Source organism: Mobula hypostoma, chromosome 12, assembly GCF_963921235.1.
Source record: "Mobula hypostoma chromosome 12, sMobHyp1.1, whole genome shotgun sequence".
Lineage (NCBI taxonomy): Eukaryota > Metazoa > Chordata > Chondrichthyes > Myliobatiformes > Myliobatidae > Mobula > Mobula hypostoma.
The window spans coordinates 19,053,171-19,076,737 of record NC_086108.1 but is presented as its reverse complement, the minus strand read 5'-3'; the positions used below and the strand labels follow the sequence as shown (position 1 = coordinate 19,076,737).

At 43.2% G+C, this 23,567-nt stretch overlaps 1 protein-coding gene across 1 annotated transcript in view; it reads left to right on the top strand.

The window, feature by feature from the left end:
* The window catches only part of LOC134355120 (LIM homeobox transcription factor 1-alpha-like), a 331,663-nt gene that overhangs the window by 141,672 nt on the left and 166,424 nt on the right, over nt 1-23,567 (top strand). The window lies entirely within an intron of this gene.

The following is a 23,567-nucleotide window of genomic DNA, read 5'->3' as shown; positions in this document are numbered from 1 at the left end:
AAGAGTAACCAGAAACACATGGGACATGAATCACAGTGTTCTCCAAAAACGAGTCCACAACTTCATAGCATGTTTAGCACTGAAGACATTAAAAGAACAAACTGTGGAGTTTCCCTGAAAGAGTCCCACAGCCATAAGCCGCGCTGAGGCAATCAACCCTGCACCTTCCTCTGGCAGCCAGGGGAAGAAATAATAGAGGGGGAGGGAGAGGCAGCATGAGCAATAACAACCACCGCACTGCCATATCAGCTTAGCTTGCTGAGCTTCTGCAGTTAGTCTTGCACTCAGAATCCCCTGATTCAAAGGTACCAGTGGCCACTGAGCTTCAGCTGACACCTCATCGTCTGAACTTCCATTGGAGCGCCACGGTGTGCAGATAAAAATAGCAAGACATAGACTCAAATTGCAAAAAGTTAGAATGCAACTTCACTCATGTTCTCAACACCATGGCAATTCCACCTTCACCTTCCCTTCTGTTGCCTGCTGCCACTTTGCCAACAAGTTTTGTTGCATCTCTGCTTATTTTTACAGGTTCGAAGAGCAAATGCTTGTATCATAAATATCCTTAATAAGACTTTGAAGTGGTTACCTATCCAAATTTACAATTTACCTTTAGCATCTTGCCACAGGAGTTTGGATTTTTCCGCAGGAAGTTTCTGATCAAAATTCTTTGACATTCTTCGCATAACATGAGCACTTGAGGAACAAAAAAGAAACAATGAACTACTTTAACTATAATGTCAGAGCGGGGCCTATTAGAAACTGATTTGGTACTCAGGTTCAAGGGCTAGAGAGAAAGAGGAGGTGTGTCTGTGTTAGAAGGTGGGTGGGGGGGAAGAGAGTTTTGATAAGTGACCAGGTTCCACTGTGGTTGGTTCCCGAGTTCTCAGCAAATGTTGAAAACTCGCAGAGGTTTGCTGATGCTTGGCAAATACCTCCACGCGTCCCCAAATGGCTGTGAACTGGGCTCTGCAGGGGTGGGGTTGCTCTTCCAGGACTCTTGAATGAGGTTGCACTTGGGTGTTAGGCTCCACACTGGGACTCCAGAGAGCAGAGAATCTGTCTCATGCTCCCAAGTACTTTCTGCACCCTGTCATCAACCTTCTCAAAGTGAGCTGGTAACTCAGTGCTACATTCTACCCACTGCTGATGGTTTGATTCATGGAGTCCCACAGGTTGGAAAAAGACCTTCAGCCCTCTAAGTGTATGCTGAACGTCAAGCACCCATTTACAGTTATCCCATTTTAATCTATCCCAGACTCTACCACTCATCTACACAGGAGGAGCAATTTACAGCTGCCAGTTATCCTACCAACATGCATACCTTTGGGATGTAGGAGGAAACCAGAGCACATGCAGGATACCCACAGGGAGAATGGACAAACTCCACACAGACAGCACTGGAGGTTCAGGATCAAACCCGGATCTCTGGAGTGGTGAGGTAGTGGCTCTACCAGATGTACCTCTGTGCCACCCTGGTTTGCTCTGTCCACTTTCCACTTTTAGGAGCAACAGGCTGTCAGCGAGGCCAAATGCAGCAAAGTATTGCCTTGATCTGATCCAGATAGATTTCAGCAAGGCTGTTGTCAAAGGCTCACATGGAAGAAAGTAAAAGCCTGGATCCAAATGGATGATGCTCATGTCACAGGGATAGCATTCACCAAGATTTCCGGAGTAGAACAGAACTAGCTGAAAGCCAGCCCAAGTGTGTTGGAGGGCTGATTCACTGCTGGTTATGTCCAGGGCCTGGCCTAGACTACATATTTCTAGGACACAGTGTAAAGGAAACTGAAATAACTGTTACTCCAGATCTGATGCAGCACAAAAAAAGATAAAGAACACAATAATTAAAAAACACAATTAATATCAATACCTAGGATAGCTTATATATATAGATTGATTGTATATCCAAAAAGTGATGCTAGGCACAGGAGAGTCTGTTCCTAAGGTGACTCTAACAGGAAATGACAAAGTAGTGGTGCTTTAGTGGGTGGTGATGTTATCAGCCTTACTACTCAGGAAAAGTAATTGTTTTTGAGGCTGGTGTTCTTGATGGAGTGGGACAAACAGTCCATGAGCAGGGTGAGTGGGATCCTTCATGATGTTACTGGCCCAGGGTGAGTGGGTTCCTTCATGATGTTACTGACACTTTTTTTGCAACTTTCTGTATATACTTGATGGTAGGTAGGCTGGTGCTGGTGATGCTCTCACACACATATCTTCACAATTCCCACAGATGCACAGTGACACACACTCACATATAAATAAAGACATATAAACATATTCCCTGTAACACTTTTTAGAGCAGGCTGCTATTTCTGACACTGAAGCCACACATTTAGCAAACTATAGAGACTTCTCAGCACACACGAGGAGCGTGCTGACAACAGGGTCAGCATGTCCTCTCTTCCCTCAAGCTGCTACGTCACTACTCATCCTGGTGCTATCCAAAGCTCAGCAGTGGTTTTAATTATTTGTGACATGAGGAGCTCTAAAAACATAAGACTGTGCCGTCAGGCTTATGGATTTTAATAGGTGAGAGCTCAGAGTGAAGTCCACTGTTTCCCTGCTGTGGGAGTCCATGAACGTGTCGTGTTACGGTGGTAAAAGTTTCCTCAGCAGTGGGTGGGTCAGTATTCAGACAATGAGACAATTGTGGAAACTCTGAGACCCATGGCCATATTCTCATTGTGTTATATAGTCGTCCTCACAGAAGCAGGCCCATCGGCCCAGCAGGTCTGTACTGACCATCAAATCCTTTCTATACCAATCCCATTTATTAGCATTCAAAGCCCTCAACACCTTGACAATTGAAGTGATCATCCAGATACTTTTTAAATATTATGAGAGTATCTGCCTCCATCCTCTCAGGCAGTCGATGCTAGGTTTCAACCAATTTCTTCTCAGATCCCTTCTAAATCTTATTCCTCACCTTATACCTATGCTCCCTGGTCTTAGATGTTTCTGCTGTGGTGAAAAGTTTCCTATTACCCACATTATCTCTGACTCTCATAATTTTGGATACCTCTATTAGTCCCCACCCCCTCCCATCCCACTCCAAAGAAAACAAACGCAGCTTATCCAGTCTCTCCTCATAAATTCCATCCAAGGCAACATTCTGGTATATGTCCTCTGCAGCACCTCCAGTACATTCATATCCTTTATATTGAGTGGTAATCAGGACTGTGTGCAACGTTTCCAGTTGTGGCTTAACCAATATTTTACCTAGCTGTGCTAAGACCTTCCTGCTCTTACAGTCTATGTCTCAACTAATGAAGAACAACATCCTGTGTGCCTTCTTTACTACCATCTCTAGCTGTGCTGTCACTTTCAGAGATCTTTGAACTTGGACTCCAAGGTCCTCTTGTTCACCAGTATTCCACAGAGCCATCTCATTCACAGTATGTGAAACAGCTTTAATAGACTTTAAAAAATGCATCAGCTCACTCTTCTCCATCAAATAGGCCACAGTAAAAATAGGGATTTGGTGTAAAGGGCAAGAGGCAGAGTTTGGTGTGTGTACATGCTTGGAGATTGAATGGCTGGAGGCTATAGTCATAGGAAGGGGCAAGGGCAGATCCAAATATAAGTCACGGACTGAAAGCCAGTATTGATCACTGGGCAGGAGAGATGGGGTGAGTTGGGGGATCAGTCCTTTGACGTTTCCACACATTGTATTCCACATATTCTTGCAAAGGAACCACAGTGGTCTCCAGAAGGCCTTTGTCCTGTTTTGGTATGTGCATTTTGGAACTGAAGCTCAATTCTTGCAGAGTGTGACCAAGACTAAAGCTCTACTACAGCAATGGGTGGAATGCAATGCAGTTGGAGTCCCACCTTCCCAAAGCTGAATCCTGCCTCTTCCCACTCACTGCAAATCAATAAAAAAGTTCAAAATTAAAATGTATTATCAGAGTACATGCATGTTACCACATATAACTCTGAGATTCTTTTCCCTGTGGGCCTACTCAGCAAATCTATAGAATAGTAATTGTAAACAGGATCAATGAAAGAGCAAGAGCATAGAAGACAACACACTGTGCGGATGCAAATATAAATAAATAGTAATAAATTGCAAGAACATGAAGTAACAAGATAAAGAGTCCTTAAAGTGAGACCATTGGATGTGGGAACGTCTCAGTAGATGAGTATAGTTATCCCCTTTTGTTTAAGAGTCTGATAGTTGAGGGGTAGTAACTGTTCATGAACCTAGATGTGTGAGTCCTGAGGCACTTGTAACTTCTACCTAATGACAGCAAAGAGCATGGCCTGTGTGGTGAGGATCTTTGTTGATGAATGCTGCTTTCCTACGATAGTGTTTCATGTAGCTGTGCTCAGTGGTTGGGAGGGCTTCACCTGTGATCATAGTTCCCTCTAAACTGTGTGCGTGTGCACGCGCACACGTTTTTCAACCAGTACACAAAGGAAATTAATGTGCGCACAAAAGGTTAGTTACCTAAAATGATGTAGTAGTTAATAATTATACTTACTGAAAATAATCTTTTAGCTAACTGTTTCTGTTAACTAGTTAGTCGGTTTTTCAAATACCACAATGCACGTCACTAATTTACGTCACCTCACCTTTCCTGTTCCGGTTTGTACATGGTGGCAGCCATGTTTGGTGGACAGTGTTCATATCGTAAAGTTTACAAAGATCAGTTTCAAATCCTGTAGATAACTTACTAAGTTTTTATTGGAAAAAATATTGATTCACTATGCCGAATTCAAAAGAAGCGAAGGGTGTGAAGCGCAAAAAGACTGCAAATTTGTTTAAAATTGAATGGCTTAACAAGATAGTCGAAACTGTTGCACTGAAAGCTCATGAGGTCATGAACATTCAGCTACGAGAAATATTTATGTATGATTTGGAAACTGGAGTTATCTGTTTGTATTGTTGTGATGCGAAAGTTGCTGGAGAATTTGCTAGTGGAAAGAAGTGGGATGATATTTGGAAACTTGACTTTTTGAAGCGTCATTTGGCAAGTAAATCGCATTTGGATGGTGTACAAAAGCTCAGGCAACAGATCCCGTCATTACCCATTGCAGGAGTGCTACACATTTTACGGCTGAGTGCAGATGAGCGAGAGCAAAAACGATCAAACCCAGAGGAGATCAAAGTTGAGCTACAAGAATGGTCAGCTTTTGATTTCTCCGCAACTGCAGGTTGTGACTTCACATTTAGTGATGAACAAGTTAATGCCTTATGTCTAAAATATCATGATTTTCTAGCTGAAAATATTGTAATAGTTAGACAGTTTAATGATTTCAAATTTTCCGTGCAAGAAAAAAAAATCCAAACCAATTTCAAACTTTGCTCAAATGGTGGCATTTGTACTTCAAAATGAACAGCTTTGCAACCTTGCACAGTTGATGGACATTGGGGGAACCTTCTTGCGTCTGATGCGGACTGTGAACGAGGTTTTAGCCTAATGAATCAACTCAAAAACAAGCTGAGAAACTGTTTAGGTGAATGTCATTTGGATATGTTAATGAGAATCAAAAGCTATGAATGGGATGGAAGTTCTGTTAGTGGAGATAAAGTTTACAAAGAATGGGTAAATGCCAAAGACAGGAGAGAGAAAAAATAATTGAGTGACTTAAATATGATAAAAATTAAATAGCTCCAACCTGATGGCATGAACATTGAGTTCTCTAACTTCCGTTAATGCCCCTCCTCCCCTTGGTACCCTATCCCTTATTTATTTATTAATGTTTTTTTCTTTCCCCTTTTTTCCCTCTTTTTTCTGCCTCTGTCCCTCTCACTATAACTCCTTGCCAATCCTCTGGGCTTCCCCCCCCCCGCCTTTCTTTCTCCCTAGGCCTCCTGTCCTCCCTCCTCCAGTCTCGTATCCCTTTTGCCAATCAACTTTCCAGCTCTTAGCTCCATCCCTCCCCCTCCTGTCTTCTCCTATCATTTCGGATCTCCCCCTCTCCCTCCCCCTCCCACTTTCAAATCTGTTACTATCTCTTCTTTCAGTTAGTCCTGACGAAGGGTCTCGGCCCGAAACGTCGACTGTACCTCTTCCTACAGATGCTGCCACCAGCATTTTTTGTGTGTATGACTTAAATATGTATGTTATTTTGTTGTTATTCTGTGCAGTTTTATGTCAAGTGTTTTGTAAACCTACATAAACTGTCCCATGTGTACATTCAGTGCGCACATACTTTTGTCACAGGAAAAGAATTTGCACATCATAAGATTTTTGCGCACACTGACTACTAAAAATTAGAGGGAACATTGCTCGTGATGTATTGGGTTGAGTCCACTAACTTTGTAGGATTTTCCATTCAAAGGCATTGGTGTTTCCATACCAGGCCATAAAGCAGCCAGTCAGTACACTTTCCACTATACATCTCCAGAAGTTTGTCAAAGTTTTTGATGTCATGCCAAATCTCTGCAGACTCCTAAGGAAGTAGAGGCACTGCCATCCTTCCTTTTTAATTGGACTGATGTTCTGGACCCAAGATAGGTCCTCTGAAATGGTAACACAAAGGAATTTAAAGTTGCTGACCCTCTTCACCTCCGACCTCCAAAGAGGATCATGGACCTTTGGTTTTCCTCTCTTGAAGTTGACAATCAGTTCCTTGGTCTTGCTGACATTGAGGGAGAGGTTGTTGCTATGACACCACTCAGGCAAATGTTAAATCTCTCTCCTATATATCTGTAAAGTGCAGATGCTCAAAACCTGCTGCAAAAGCAGGTCAGGCAATAGAATTCTGAATATCTCCAGAACTTTCTCATTGAGCCACACTGCACAGAAGCAGGCTCTTCAGCCCTTTGTGTCTGTGTTGACCATCGACCCATCCTACATTAATCCCATTTTATTCTTCCTACATTCTTATCAACTCCCCCCCACCCCCCGATTCCACTGCACACGCGGGAGACCCATAGTGACTAACTGACCCACCAACCCGCACATCTCTGGGATGCAGGAGGGAACCACAGCACCTGGGGGAAGGTGAATACCCATACGGTCACAGGGAAAATGTACAAATTTCATACAGCACTGGAGGTCAGGATTGAACCCGGATCACTGGGGCTTTGAGACAGTGGTGCAACACTATACTGCCCTCTGTTTTGATTCCTGCACTCTCAACTGGATATATAAAAAACCATCAGGCACCCCCTACACTAATCCTCCACTTTTATTTGCCCCCATTTCCATTCCTCGCCCCCACCTAGATTCTACCAGTCACCTCTGACTTTCTCTATGTCTATGACCTCAAGGCAGTACTGAAAGACACACATGGGAACTCCTGAAATCTAGGGAAATGTTGTCCAGCTACCAACATTTCTTTTTTTTTTAATTTTATTTTTATTTGGATAAGGAATTCACAATTATCATGTACTTTTTTCACACATATAACCTTTTCCATTTTTTTATATGTATAAAACTACAATTATTTATACATTCTTAAGTACACATTGAGATGATATAAAAGGAAGATAAACATTTAAATAGATAATTATGTACTGTGGTAAATCTAACCTATTAGGCTAAGTAATGAAATTAGTTGTTAAGAAAAATGGTAATAATAGTTTCCATACAACCCTTCTGGATCAGCTACCAACATTTCCAAAAAAAAACCCATCCAGATCAATTCAAAATGTGCAGGAAGAACTCGGAGGGCCAGGCAGCTTCAGTGGAGGGAAATGGGCAGTGACATTTCAAATCAATATTCCTCACCTGGACACGAAACATTGACTGTCCACTTCCAGACTGTCTCACTGTCAGATGCACTGAGTTTCTCCAATGCTTTTTATGTTGCTCCAGATACTGGCACCTCTTTTGTCCGCTCATGAACTCTGCTCCCTTTATCTTGGGATCTTTGATCTCTAACCAGCCATTTAAATTCTACTTCCCATTCCCTTTCCAACATGTTAGTCCATGGCCTCATCCACTGTCACGATGAGGACATTCTCAGGTCGGAGGAGCAATACCTCATATTCCATCTGTGTAGCCTCCAAGCTGATGGCATGAACATTATTTTCTCTATCGTAATTTTTTCCCCCTCCGCTCCCTTCTTACTCCTTCCCTCACCTCACTTGCCAATCACTTCCTCCTTCCCTTTCTCCCATGGTCCACTCTCCCCCACTATCAGGTTCCTTCTTCTTCAACCCTATAGCTTTTCCACCTATCATCTCCCAGCTTCTCCCGCCCATCCACCTTCCTCCTTTCCTAACTTCAGCTATCACCTGCTGGATTGTATGCCTTCCCTTCCCCTACCTTCCTATTCTGGCTTCTTTCCCCTTTCATTTCAGTCCAGATGATGAGTCTTGGCCCAAACTGTTGACTGTTTATTTTCCCTCATAGATGCTGCCTGATCTGCTGAGTTCCTCCAGCATTTTGTGTGTTATTTTGGTTCTTGCTGTGCATAAATGTGGCTGCCTGAAAACCTTCAGGAAAACATAAAGGGCCCATTGTAACTCCTTTGGCATACAAATCGTGGTGGAGAAAACATGCCTGCTCAAAATTTGTCGAGGAGCTGTTTACTTCAATGTTACAGTCGTTGGACACGTTATTTTTTATTGTGTCTGTGGGTCCCAGTTTGGCTCTGTGCCTTTGACAACAGTCGGCATTATTGGGCCTTCACAACTATCATACTTCATCTGAGCTGGTCTAATTTGGAAGGATGACAAAGATAAAATAAACATATTTATTTTAAATTACTGTAATAATTAAATTTAGAATGATTTCGCCAGCTCAGTGATTAAGCAGGTTGATTGAAATTGCTAGAAACCTTGCGTCTGGTAAATTAGAAAAAAAATGGAAGAAGATTTAATTAATTCTGATTCTTTTACGTTAACTTCCCTGTGTGACTACCACACCTCGGGGCTCCGAGATTCTCCCAATGAATATTACTGGACGATAATGGAAAGTCGAAGCTGGAAATAAAAGAGAGAGAAGCGATGAGGCAGTAAGCCTCAGGGGCTCGTTGCTTCTCCTGACTCCTACCTCAGAAGTCAAGAGGGGCCGATTTGCAGTGGGAGGGGGCGATGCTATCAGGAGGGTCCCTCGGGGTTGCAGAGCACAGGTTTTAGCTGGTGGCTATTGTCACAGGTGCATCTCAGGCTGTCGGCCAGGGGTGTGCTTGTCATATATCGGACCTAATCAATCAAGTGAAGGCTGCAAAACCTGTAATCATTGTTTAATTGTCACCAGCCAGACCCTACGTGGCCTCCACTGTTTACTAAGCCCATTGAGAATCAATCGGCAATAAAAGAGCAGCCCATAAAGAGAGGTGTGAAATTCCCCAGCTAATTAAACTAATGACTGTTTAGCTTTCAGGGACAGGGTGGGGGCGGGAGCGGGAGCTCGAGGAGGGTGAGGAATGTAAAGCCGCCAGCTGTAAACCCAGAGCAACGTTAATATATGGAACCGATCCTGGATCTTAAAGGGCCGATACCACTTGTCGAAGAGTCAGCAGCTTTGAAATATAAAAAAAAACTCAAACAGATACTGGAGTAGACCATTCAGCCCATCGTAAATAATCTACCATTTAATAGCATCATAGCTAATCGTTCATCTCACCACTTTTCGATGTCTCTTCATATCTAATTTAATCTTTTTATTTGGGGATGGTGACATCTGGTTCTGGACACACAGGTCTGGGGAAACATTCACATCTAACCTGTGAAGTCCTTTAAGAACTTTGAATGCAGTCCCCCTTTAATTGATCAGTGTGTGAACTATAACCAGTGTTTTTTCATTACCTACTGAAATGTAGTGAAAGAGTCTACAATTGGATCTTTTGATTTCCTGAATCACATGTACTGTACCTTTCAAACTTATTTTGCATTGTTATTGTTTTATTTTGTTCTGCCAGTGATTTTGATCTGAATGAACAGTGTGTAATACCAGCTTTCGCTGTATCTCAGTACATATGGCTATAATAAACTAATTCCAATACCGATATCAAACAGCTTTTGTTTGTGTGCCACCCAGAAAGATCATTCCATATTTAACTGCACTGAGGTAGTTAAAAGAAAAATAGAACACAGAATATGGTATTGAGAGAACATAAATGTGTACTGCAGAATATATTGACTGGCTACATCACCAAAAGAAACACCATTGTCCTTGAACGGCAATCCCACAAGGAGTAGTGGAAATGGTCTACTCTAGTCCATCACAGGTGAAACACTCCTCACCACTGAGCACACCTGCATGGAGCGTTGTCACGAGAAAACAGCATCCATCATCAGGGATCCCCACCTCCCAGACCATGCTCTCTTCCCGCTGCTACCATCAGCAAGGTGATACAGGAGCCTCAGGACACACACCACTAGGTTCAGGAATAGTTATTACCCCTCAACCATCAGGCTCTTGAACCAGAAGGGATAACTTGACTCAATTTCACTGACCTGTTCCCGCAACCTATGAACTCACTTTCAAGGACTTTTCATATCATGTTCTCAATATTTATTGCTTATTAATTAATTATTATTTTTTTCTTCTTTCTTTTTGAATTTGCACAGTTTGTTATCTTTTGCACATTGGTTGTCTGCCCTGTTGGTTTGATCTTTCATTGATTCTATTATGGTTATTGGATTTAATGAGCTTGTCCTCAAGAAAAATGAATCTCAGGTCGTATATGATGACCTCTATATACTTGGATAGTACATTTATTTTGAACTTTGAGATAGACAGATAAAGTACAAAGTCCACAACAGATAGATTGGAAGATCAAGGGTTCTTTAGCATATAAATAGATGAACGGTTAAAGAGTCTGATAATAGCTGTCCGTAAGCTTGATGGTACCTGCTCTCAAGCTTTTGTATGTTCCGCCCACTATGGGGTGGAGGTTGGGGAAGAAGAGAGAAGGACTGGGGGTGAAAGGGGTCTGTAACTGAGTTGGCGGTGGGAAATATAGATGGAGTCAGTGGAGGAGAGGCTGGTTTTAAATGATAGATTGGGCCATGTTCACAATCCTCCACCACTTCTTGCATCTTGGCAGAGCAATTGTCATACCAAGCTGTGGTGCATCTGGATGGGATCTAATGAGGTTGTTCAAGTGGTGCATGTTCTGCTCGTCAGCCCTCCACTCATCACATTTCTGTATGCACACTAGTCTCTTTGGTCCCTGCTTTTCATTGAAGTTGTTATACCCTCCCATGGCTTCAGCTTCTAGGTACAACCAGGTTAACCATTTACATTCTCTCCAATACAAGCTGCCATAAGTCTTGATTCCCCACCCATTCCACCCCTCCTCCCACAACAGGTTCTCATGAACTTATTGGTCTCTCTGTGTATCTGCTGCTTCTTGTGCTCTCTGTTCCTGTCCCATTGTGCAAGGTAACCCTTGTCTTGAACTTATACTTTTCTCTGTTCTTCCCCATCTCCATTCATGAAAACGCTTCCTACTCCCACTTGAATCTCTTCCCTTCAACTGCTGATGACTCAATTTCCCTTTGAAACTCCAAGCTAACTGATATTGACAATGATCCTTACTGCCTGGGCAGTCCTTCAGGATTGAGGATGCTTTGCTTGCACTCCAGATCTGTTGGCTCCCAAGTACCAATTGAAGGCCAGTATGGGGAACTGGACACGAGTGCTTGACAGGCCAGTAGATTGGGAGGTGGTACACTCTCTTCCTTATAGACTGGATTTCCAGTACAAAGACTTGGTGTTTTCATTACTTCTGGAACACACTTGGCCAATTTGATTGATTAATTACAAACCAGGGTTCCCATAAGTTCATGGTAAGATGGTGCCATTAAGTGGCAACCCTTTGCTTGCAGCTCTGATGGGAATCATCAAATATTCCCATTTAGGACTACTATGACTGAAGCCCACAGTCACTGCCGTGGGTACTTCAGCATCATTTTAAAGAATCTATTGATACTCAAAATCGACAAATCTTGGATGGCAGACTCAGGTTGACAGTTCAGTTCCCCTTCAGGAAAACTGGAGCAGGGAGGTTGTATCAGTCTACAGCTACGATTGAAATGTAGGGGTTTAGATCTCCCCTCCCTTCAATCCTGCTGGTAAATGTACAGTTTCTGGAAAATAAAATTGGTGACCTCAGAACAAGATTGCAGTACCAGAGGGACATCAGGGACTGCCGTGTACTTTGCTTTATGGAAATGTAGCTCACTGCACCATTTATGATGTAGCATTGCAGCCCGGTGGCTTTACCATTCTCTGCAAAGACAGGACAGCTCAGTCTTTTAAAAGCAGAAGTGGCAGAGCACACTTTCTGATGAATTCATCTTGGTGCACAAATATGGTGGCTCTGTCTCAGTCCTGCTCACCTGACCTGCAACATCTAGTGGTCAAATGCCATTATATCTGCCAAGGGAGTTTTCAGCAGTGTACATTCCACCTCAGGCTAATGTCAGGCAGGCACTGGGGGAGCTGAGCAACATAATCAGTGGGCACGAATCTGCACACTGTGATGCCTTCCCTATCATTTTGACCAGGCCAGCTTGAAGAAGTCACTGAACGACTCTACCAACATATCACCTGTGGGAACAGAGGAGCCAACACACTTGGCCAATGTTATACCATCGTCAAAAGGTGATGCCTCAAAAGGTGGTATCCATCATTAAAGACCCCCATTACCTGGGACATGCCTTGCCTGTTCTCAATCAAGGAGGAAGTGCAGGAGCTGAAGACACTCACTCAGTGTTTCAGGACCAGCTTCTTTCCCTCCACCATCAGATTTCTGAATGACAATGAACCCATGAACACTATGCCAGTATGTTTTATTCCCTATCTTTTTGCATCCCTCTTAATATATGTTGGCCTGGGTGTGAACACCGATAATGTGTTTATCCAGTCAGTAATTTGGAGGATAAAGTGAAGAAAGCATTGTTGGTATCTCCGCAGGGTTTGAAATTGCTGAGGCACATAGGAGGGTAGGGAATCACTGAACTTTGTGCTGGATTTGAGGTTTTGATCTGCGAACACCCTTTACCTCAGTCAATCCAATGGGTCACAGAAAGCAGTGGTGAATTTCATCGTTGAACTCTGCCTTAATTGAGAGGAGGTTCTCCAAGTATGGGAAATGGTCCCCATTTTCCAGAACTTTGTGAACTATTCTTATTAGAGGGCAACATGGTACAGTGGGGGTAGGTTTGTAGAGGATCTTTGTCCGTCCTTGTTAAGCACAGGGTCCATCCTCTTGGTTACGTCTGTGAATGAGTCCAGGAGGACCTGGAGTCCAGCCTCCAAATATGCAGAAGCATGGCACTGTCTGCATGCTGGATTGGAGGCGATTGGGTGGAACCAATTCATGGTCACCCTGTAAATTAGTTCCACTACCACTGTAACATTTTGGAAGTGCAGCATGAAGACAAAGGGAGTCAGAGGGGTGGTTGATGGTTGGTGTGGCTTTGACAGGCTGAAGCGTCAATTGCTCTGATTCTATGACTCCTTCACATGTGAGATAGGAGATGGCTGATGGGATGGGTAGTGTTTGAGCTGTTCTGCTCCTTCCACCACTCACATAGGGTTCTGTGAGCTCCCAAAGCATGACCCTGAAGTTCTGAATACCACCCTGAATGCTCCTACTCCACATTGAATAGTCAGGTGCCAAAGATTACCAGGAGTCAGTGGGGATGCTGCGTTTCTTCCAGGAGGCTTTGGAAACACCCTGAATATTTCCCCTATTCACCTGGTAATTTCTGCCAATGGTGGAGCTTGAAATAGGGTTCTTTTTGGGAAGGTGGTGTTGGATAAACAACGTGAAAATGAGCAAACCATTTAGAAATAGTGCTTCATGAGTTCAAGATGTTTGCTGTCCTGTTAACTTCCACCCTCCCTACAGCACAAGGCCTGTGTTTATTCACTATCCTAATATTTTTAAGAACGCATGAACCTTGAACAGAATACAGCAACCACTGTTGATCAGGAAATTAAATTTCCTTCTATATTGCATGAGCGATTTACAGCTGCAAGTAAATATTGACAGTACAGCACCGTACAGAATTCATAATGCTGTTCATCTGTATCTTCCTGTTAATGAGTAGGCAGTGTGCTTAACACTGGAATCCTTAAAGTCCCCAAGAGGGCTTATGGTGTTAATACACCTTCAGATGCTGCAACGATCTAGGATTTGATCCCAAGACTCTAATAAATAGCAGTCATTTAGGTTTCTACTGCAGATCGTAGGTGAGAACAGGCTTGGGATGGAGTGTGTTGCACAGTTGAGCAAACTCTACCACATCGACAGAGACACTTAAAGAAGCTTGTTCTTCCAATGCAGAATAGTTTCGGAAGATGCGATGGGGCATATTGAGTGTATCCAGCACATACATCACTCACAGACTGATACTGCGACTGGACCTCCTTTTTAAAACTCTCAGACTTGTTTTTAAATCCATCATCTTCCCATCTCACCTGGCCACAATCTTCTGAGATGACAGAAATGGTATTGGAGGCAGAAACGTTTAAACAACACTTGGACCTGCTGTTCGCGAGGATTGAGAGCTTCAGGTTCTAATGAGTGAATATCACTAATAGTCTGTCCTGGTCCAACCATGTTGATGCCACAGCCAAGAAAGTTCACCAGCACTTTTATTCCTCAGGAGGTTAAAGAAATTTGGCATGTCCCTGTTGATCCTTACCAATTTTTAGCAATGCATGATAGAAAGCATCCTATGTCAATGCATCACAGCTTGATATGACAACTACTCTGCACGTAACTACAAGAAAATGCTGAGATTTGTGGGCACATCACAGAAAGCAGCCTCCCCTGCACTGCCTCAATAAAGAAACCAGCATAATCAAAGAGCCCCTCAGCTCAGACATTCTCACTTCACCTCTGTTCCACCAGGCAGAAGATGTATAAGCCTAAAAGCATATATCTCCAGTTTCAAGGCCAGCTTCTGCTCTGCTATTACAGGACCATTGAGTGGTCTGCTAGTACATTAAGATTGACTCTTGACCTCATTATCTGTCTCGCTCCCTCATGTCCGTTTGTCCCTCCCCACTAATCTCGCTCCCAGCACTTACCCCTGCAAGCGGCCAAACTGCTACACCTGCCCACTCACCTCCATTCTGGGCTCCTAACAGTCCTTCCTGACGAGGCAACACTTCAACTCTGAATTTGCTGGGGTCGTCTATTGTGTCCGGTCCTCCCGATGCGACCTTCTCTACATTCGTGAGACCTGTCATAAATTGGGGTCCTTTTCATCGAGCACCTCCAGTTCATTCACCAAATGTGGAACTTCCCGGTGGCCAAGAATTTTAATTCTGATTCCTATTCCCATTCTGACATTTCGGTCCATGGCCTTCTCTTGTGCCAAGATGAGGCCACCCTCAAGGTGAAGGAGCAACACCTGGGTGGCCTCCAACCTGCTGTCATGAATATTAATTTCACCTTTCTGATAAAAAAATATTTTCTCTCCACTTCCCTCTAGCCTCTTACCTCTTCTCACCTGCCTATCACCTCCCTCTGGGTTCCCTCTCCTTCCCTTTCTCCTATGGTCCACTCTCCTCTCCTATCAGATTCCTTCCTCTCCAACCATTCCCACCCAGCTAGCTTCACTTACCATCTTCTAGCTATCCTCCCTCCCCTCCACCACCTTTTTATTCTGGCAACATCCCTCTTCCTTTCCAGTCCTGAAGAGGGGTCTCAGCCCAAAAAGTCAACTGTTTATTCATTTCCATAGATGCTGCCTGAGCTGCTGAGTTGCTCCAGCATTTTATTTCCGTTGCTTTGGATTTTCAGCATCTGCAGATTTTCTCGTGTTAATGAATTGATCTGTATGTTGGACAAATTTTTCATTGTACCTCAGTTCATGTGATAATGATAATAAAACCAATAAACCAAAAGGACATGAAGAGCCGTGACCTGCAGGGCTACAGACCCAGTGCTGGAAGGGGCAATCTCTTTTCTGACCAGTACAGAATTAATGGTTTATTTAGCTTTCTTCATGATTCTACAACTAGATCTTTATAATCTGGTTGTCTATCTTCCCTACTCTTGAATGGAGTGATGTGCCTTCAGCTACCTAGATTCCATACTCTGGAATTCCCTCCTTCAACCTCTTCATATTTATCTATATCTTCTCAGTACCCCTCACCCCCTCAAAACCCAAGGCTTTCACTCTGTACAACATCTGAGCATATCAAATTTTCCCTGTTAGTTTTCTTGTGAAGGGTTTCAGTCCATTTCACTATGTTGAGGGTGTCACATATTTGCAAGTTATTGCTGTAGGTGGATTTTCAATAGTGTTTATCAAGCTCTTGCATCAACTAAATGTGCCTGGTTGGTATTAAAAAAAGAGCATTGGCACTGTTGGCAATGAGTTGATTAGAGATGAGGATAGTGATCTCCGGGTGTTTCTGCTCTGGGAAGCCCGTGAAGCCCGTGAGTTGGATGATCAGCCATGATCATACTGAATGGCGGTGCAGGCTTGAAGGGCTGAATGGCCTAGTCCTGCACCTATTTTCTATGTTTCTATAACCATTCTCGATATCAGTGATTGCAAGAAGGGGGAGCAATTCTAAAGAGGACTGAGCATACACAAAATAGTCACTTTATTCATTATCCCCTGTAGGTAATAAAGTGGCCACGAGTCTATGTTCGTGGTCTTCTGCTGCTGTAGCCCATCCACTTCAAGGTTTGCTGTGTTGTACATTCAAAGATGCTCTTCTGCACGTCACTGCTGTAACATGTGGTTATTTGAGTTACTGTCATCTTCCTGTCAACTTGAATCAGTCTGGTTATTTTCCTCTGACCTCTCTCATTAACTAGGTGTTTTTGCCCACAGAACTGCTGCTCTCTGGATGTTTTATTTTTGTTTTTTGCACCATTCTCTGTAAACTAGCGACTGTTGTGTGTGAAAACCCCAGGAGGTCAGCAGTTTTTGAGCTACTCAGACCACCCCATCTGGCACCAGTAATCATTCCACAGCTAATATTATTTATTTCTTCCAATTTCTGATGTTTGGTCTGAACAACTGAGCCTCTTGACCATATCTGCATTGAGTTGCTGATTAGATATTTATATTAACGAGCAGGTGTACAGGTGTACCTAGAAAAATGGCCACTGCGTGTATATCACATTCTGATGAAGCTCAAGCTGGGAAATATTAGCTATCATTATTGTACTTACTTACTACAACACAATAACAGGCCTTTCAGCCCATTAGATCTATGCCAGCTCCAAGCAAAGCAATCCCATCAGTCCCATTCCCCACCCTGTAGCCTTGCACATATTCTCTCTCGCACCTGCCCTCCAGCTCACTTTCAGCCACCTGCATACACAATGGGTAATGTACAGCAAGCATTTGATATATCAGCACGACTTGGAGGATGTGAGAGGAAGCTGCAGCTCCCAGGGGAAACTCGCATGGTTACAGGCTGAGCATGCAAACACCACATAGTCGGCACCTGACTTTGGGATTGAACCTGGGTCACTGGAACTGTGGGCCACTGCACTGCCCTGTGTGGCTTCCGAATGGAAGGATATATAAACTAAACAATAACGTAGAGGTAGCAGAGATGTTTAAGGATCAAGTTGCATACATTTCTTACTACAGAACAGTTTGCTGATAGTTCAAGGAAAGAATCATAATTTTGTTAATTGGGCATGGCATGCATTTCAGGAGCACAGGAATACCAAAATAACTGTCCTGCCTCTATATCCTACCCTGTACAGAGGACCCGAGAAAATGTGCCATACATCTTAGTTGTTTAACAACAAATAAGCGGCAATAAACAACAATCTAATTTCCATAGGTTTAAGGTGAGAGGAAAGAGCTTTAAAGGGGAACTGAGGGGGAGATTTTTTACACAGAGAGTGATTAATCTCTGGAACTCACTGCCAGAGAAAATGGTGTCAGATTTTTATGAGGATTTAGACGGACACTTATATGGACAAGGCATAGAAGGATATAGTTCTCGTGGAGAAATGGGTTTGGTGTGGATGGGTAAGAAAGGTCAGCATGGACAATGTGGGCTGAAGGGCCCATTTCTGTGTGATACGATTCTATGAAAATATCTTGGGCAAGTTCTGCATGGCTCAAACCAATGCCCCAAAGCTCAAAATTTCAAAGTAAATTTATTATATCAAAATACATACAGTAATTGTCACCCTGGGAGTAATTTCCTTATGGGCACACTCAATAAATCTATAGAATGATAACCATAACAGAATCAATGAAAAACTGCCCCCCAGAGTGTTCAACCAGAGTGCCAAAGATAACAAATTGTGCAAATATAAAAAGAAGAAATAATAATAATAAGTAAGTAAGCAATCAGTATTGAGAACATGAGATGAAGAGTCCTTGAAAGTGAATCCATTGGTTATGGGAATATTTCAATAATAGGCAAATGAAGTTACCCCCTTTGATTCAAGAGCCTGATGGTTGAGGGGTAGTAACTGTTTCTGAACCTGGTGGTGTGAATCCTGAGGCTCCTGTATCTTCCTCCTGATGGCAGCAGCGAGAGGAGAGCATGTTCTGGGTGATGGGGGTCCTTGATAATGGACGCTGATTTTCTACAACAGCATTTCATGTAGATGTGCTCAGTGGTTGGGAGGGCCTTACATGTGATAGGCTGGGCTGTATCCGCTACTCTTTGTAGGATTTTCCATTCAAGGGCATTGGTGTTTCCATACCAGGCTATGATGCAGCCAATCAATATACTCTCCACTACATATCCTTAGAAGTTTGTCAAAGTACTAGATGTCATGCGAAGGCTCTGCAAACTCCTACAGAAATAGAGGCACTGCTGTGCTTTCTTTGCAATTGCACTTCCATGCTGGGCCCTGGAGATGTCCTCTGAAATAATAACATTGACGAATTTGAAGTTGCTCTGATCCTCCGATGAGGACTGGCTCATGAACCTCTGGTTTCCTTCTCCTGAAGTCTATAATCAGCTCCTTGGTCTTGCTGACATTCAGTAAGAGGTTGTTGTTATGACTCCAATCAGCCAGATTTTGAATCTTCCTCCCATGTTCATCACCAGAAGAGTAGTGTCAGCAAACTTGAATATAGTTTTGGAGCTGTGCTGAGCTACACAGTCATAAGTATAAAACGAGTAGAGCAGGAGGCTAAGCACACAGCCTTATGGTGCACCGGTGCTGGTGGAGATTGTTGAGGAGATGTTGTAGCCAATCTGAACTGACTGAAACGGTCCTTCAGATGAAGTTTTGTCTCTGTCTCTTCCACCAAAGTTCAGAAAATTAGCACAAACTAATCAGATACAATACATACAAAAAGACCACAGGAAGTGTCAAGGCCTTTGACAGCTCTGCAGTTTTAAAGGGGATTCGGAGGAAAAATGAACATCCAGCATAGTCTCCTAATTAGAGGAGCCCACTAACTCCTCTGCCTATGCTGAATTCCTGTGCATTGGCCTTTTGGAGTTGGAGCTGCAGCTTGTGATATTATCCAAAGGAGTGAAGGCAGCTGAGCTATAAATGTGGTGATTATAGTACCCAATACTCTAGATTCAGTGTACTCTAGTCTCACCAAGACAACTGAACTTGAGAAGACACCTGGGAATTTGAAATTTACAGTACTCAAATTAATTAGGTTTTAATTGAGTTATGGAAGTAATGAGTTAAATAGACCACATATAGAGAAATATTCATAAAGTTATTGCACGGCTCTTCAGCCCAGTAAGTCCAATCTGACCACGGAGCATCCATTTTACACTAATCCTACATTAAAACATTTTATACACTGCCCATTCTTATCAACTCCCCACCCACCCCCTGCACAATTCATCTACATACCAGGGGCAATTTAAAATGACAATTTAACCTACCAGCCCACACAACAGTAATGACAGAGAGTTGTGGACACATCTCAACACACCACAAAACCAGCCTCCTCTCCTTCTGTCTACACTTCTCACTGCCTCAGTGAAGCAGCCAACATAATCATAGATCCCAACCACTCTGAACATTCTCTTGTCTCCCCCTTCCCATCAGGCAGTAGAATCATGCACCACCAGGCTCAAGGAGAGCTTCTATTCTGTTGATCCGAGACTACTGAATGGTTTGCTTGTACTATGATAGACTTTGACCTCACAATCTACAGTACCTTATTGTGACCTTGCACCTTACTGTCAACCTGCACTACACTGTCTCTTTAACACTTTATTCTACTTTCTGGTATTGCTTTTCTGCTGTATTATCTCAGTGTACTGATGTGATGAAATGTTCTATACAGATGACATGTAAAGCAGTTTTTCCACTTTACTTTTTAACCTATTTACCAATTTACCAAACTTGTCAATTAAGAAGGAGTCTCTAGGTGACACCGTAGGGCATCTGGTAGAGCCACTGTCTTGGTCTTGCTAACATTGAGTAAGCGGTTGTTGTTATGACACCAATGAACCAGATTTTCAACCTCCCTTCTATATGCTGATTCATCACCAACTTTGATACGGTCAATGACAGTGGTGTAATCAGCAAACTTGAATATGGTATTGTAGCTGTGCTTAGCCACAGAGTCATAGTTCAGTCCTGGTTCTCCAGAGTTTGCGGGTCCTGTCTGTGACTACATGGGTTTTCCACCAGATGCTTTTGTTTCCTCCTATGTCCCAGAGATGTCTCGAAATGGGCACTGTTCATTCTTCCTACTGTGTGGGTGCCTGCAGGGTAGGGTTTATGGGAATGTGGGGAGAGTAAATTGAAGGAAAATTATTGGGGGAAAATTTGTTGGGATTGCTTTGTGAGCCAGCATAAACTCAATGGATGAAATAGACTCCTCCTGTGTAGTATACAAGTGTGGGCTGAATGATCTGTCCCTGTTCCTAAACTGGCTGCCAGGAATATCACTGACATTACCAGCAACGGTAAGCAAGCTAAGCCTCTGAAGGGTTCCCACTCTCCCACCAGCTAGTTCAGCCACCATATCCTGGGGACCTGTGCCTGACGCCCAATGTGGAGTCATCTGTTACTTGTCAAAAGGCCTCTTGCCTTCTTCACGGCTCTCCGCTGTCTCCCATCACTGTGCTGGCAGAGATCGGAAATTGAAATCCATTTTTCACATTAATCTCAGGGCTAATCCATTCTTTTCTTCACCCCAAGAAATAGTCTCAAACAGCATAAATCTGTACATCTAGTTGCCATGGTGATTTCTATGGCTACTAGCTCTTGACAGGAAATGACAGCCGAATCCAACAGGATATTGCATGCGTTTCTGCTCCTGACTTGGATTCAGAATCATCCAAAAATCCTGATAAGGAAGCTGCCTGTGTGTGGATCTAATAAAGAAGTGTCACTTCTGAACGCTTAGAGGGAGATGATATCAGGAATGTTATCCTGCCAAACATTTATCAGATCAGAGGGCTGATCTGCACAGCCAACACAATATATTACAGAGCTTTAAAATGACTTTACTGGCTCACTGTGCTCTGCGGCTGTGACTGATGAGATCAGATTATGACTGAGCACCAAGCAACTAGTACTGCATAGCCACAACGACCTGCATGCAGACTGGAGTGTACTTGGTGGGCTCTTCATGAGCAGTCTGTGTTTGAGCATATGGGGCTTAAACTGAGAATTAAATTTTTAATAAGTTCAAGCAAGATGAGGACATTCAGCCCATCATGTTTATCCTGACATTCATTGAGATCATGGCTGATTGGTTACCTTAGTGCCAATTCCCTGCACTAACCCATCTCCATTCATTTCGCTTAATAACAAGGCATACCGGTAATTGATTTATTATTGTTACCTGTACTGATGTACAGTACAAAGTTTTTGCTTGTATGCCCTCCAGGTAGTTCATTCCATATGTACAAGTACATCGAGGCAGTACAAAAGGGAAACAATAACAGAATACAGAATAGAATGTTGCATTGACAGAGGAAGTACAGTGCAGGCCGACAAATAAAGTGCAAGGACCACGACAGGGTAGAATGAGTTTCACCTTCAGTGTGTGAAAGGTCCATTAAAATAGTGGGACAGAAGCTGTCCTTGAGTCATCATCCAAACCAGACACCCATTCATTTACACATCCTGCTGTTTCTGGAAAACGTATGGCATATCGCTGCTGCCAGAGGAGGGTGTCTGCATGTGGTAGTCTCTCTCCCTCTTGCTCGCTGCTCCCAAAGGAAGATCCTTGTGTTGAGTGATCTCTCTCTATCCCTCGCTGCTGTCGGCAGATGGTACTGGAACAAGGTTTAATTAAGCAATTTGTGGATTGTGAACTATAATTCACGTTTACGATGTATTCTATTTTCTGGTCACTCCTTTTTTTGTTGCTATTTTTTGGGTGATTTTTGAATCAGAGTGGCCTGCAGATAATGCTTTTAGCTTTTGATTTTGTGTTTTATATTCTGAGTTTTCACTTGTATTTTGTTGTTATATGCATAATTTGGGTTTTTTTGCACAAGGAAGGGGGGAGGGTGGGGCCTGATGAACGGGTTCCATGGTTCTTCTTTGTTTAGTGGCTGTCTGTGGGAAGATGAATCTCAGGATTGTATATTGCATACACACTTTGATAATAAACATACTTTGAATCAGGGATCCTTGCCATTCACGTCACTCTCTCTTCTCCCATCTCTCATAGTGCTGAAGATGCATGAACTTAAGAGCAAGCACCACAAGATCCTTGAACGACTCCTTATAGATCAGAGATGAACTCTTGATAGAAACATAGAAAACCTACAGCACAATACAGGCCCTACGGTCTACAATGCTGTGCCGAACATGTACTTACTTTAGAAATTACCTCGAGTTACCCATAGCAATCTATTTTTTCTAAGATCTATGTACCTATCCAGGAGTCACACCTCCACCACCGTTGCCGGCAGCCTATTCTACACACTCACCACTCTCTGTGGAAAAAACTTACCCCTGACCTACCCTCTGTACCTACTTCCAAGCACCTTAAAACTGTGCCCTCTCGTGCTAGCCATCTCAGCCCCGGGAAAAAGCCTCTGACTATCCACATGATCAATGCCTCTCATCATCTTATACACCTCTATCAGGTCGCCTCTCATCCTCTTTTGCTCCAAGGAGAAAAAGCCAAGTTCACTCAACCTATTCTCATAAGGCATGCTTCCCAAACCAGTCAACATCCTTGTAAATCTCCTCCGCACCCTTTCTATAGTTTCCACATACTTCCTGTAGTGTGGTGACCAGAACTGAGCACAGTACTCCAAGTGGGGTCTGACCAGGGTCCTATACAGCTGTAACATTACCTCTCGGATCTTGAACATAATCCCACGGTTGATGAAGGCCAACCTACGTAGCAGCGTTGAGTGTCCTATGGATTCGGACCCCAAGATCCCTCTGATCCTCCACACTGCCAAGAGTCTTACCATTAATGCTATATTCTGCCATCATTTTTGACCTACCAAAATGAACCACCTCACATTTATCTGGTTTGAACTCCATTTGCCACTTCTCAGCCCGGTTTTGCATCCTATCAATGTCCCACTGTAACCCCTGACAGCCCACCACACTATCCACAACACCCCCAATCTTTGTGTCATTAGCAAATTTACTAACTCATCCTTCCACTTCCTCATCCAGATCATTTATAAAAATCACTAAGAGTAGGGGTCCCAGAACAGACTCTTGAGGCACACCACTGGTCACCACCCTCCATGCAGAATATAACTCATCTACAACCACTGTTTGCCTTCTGT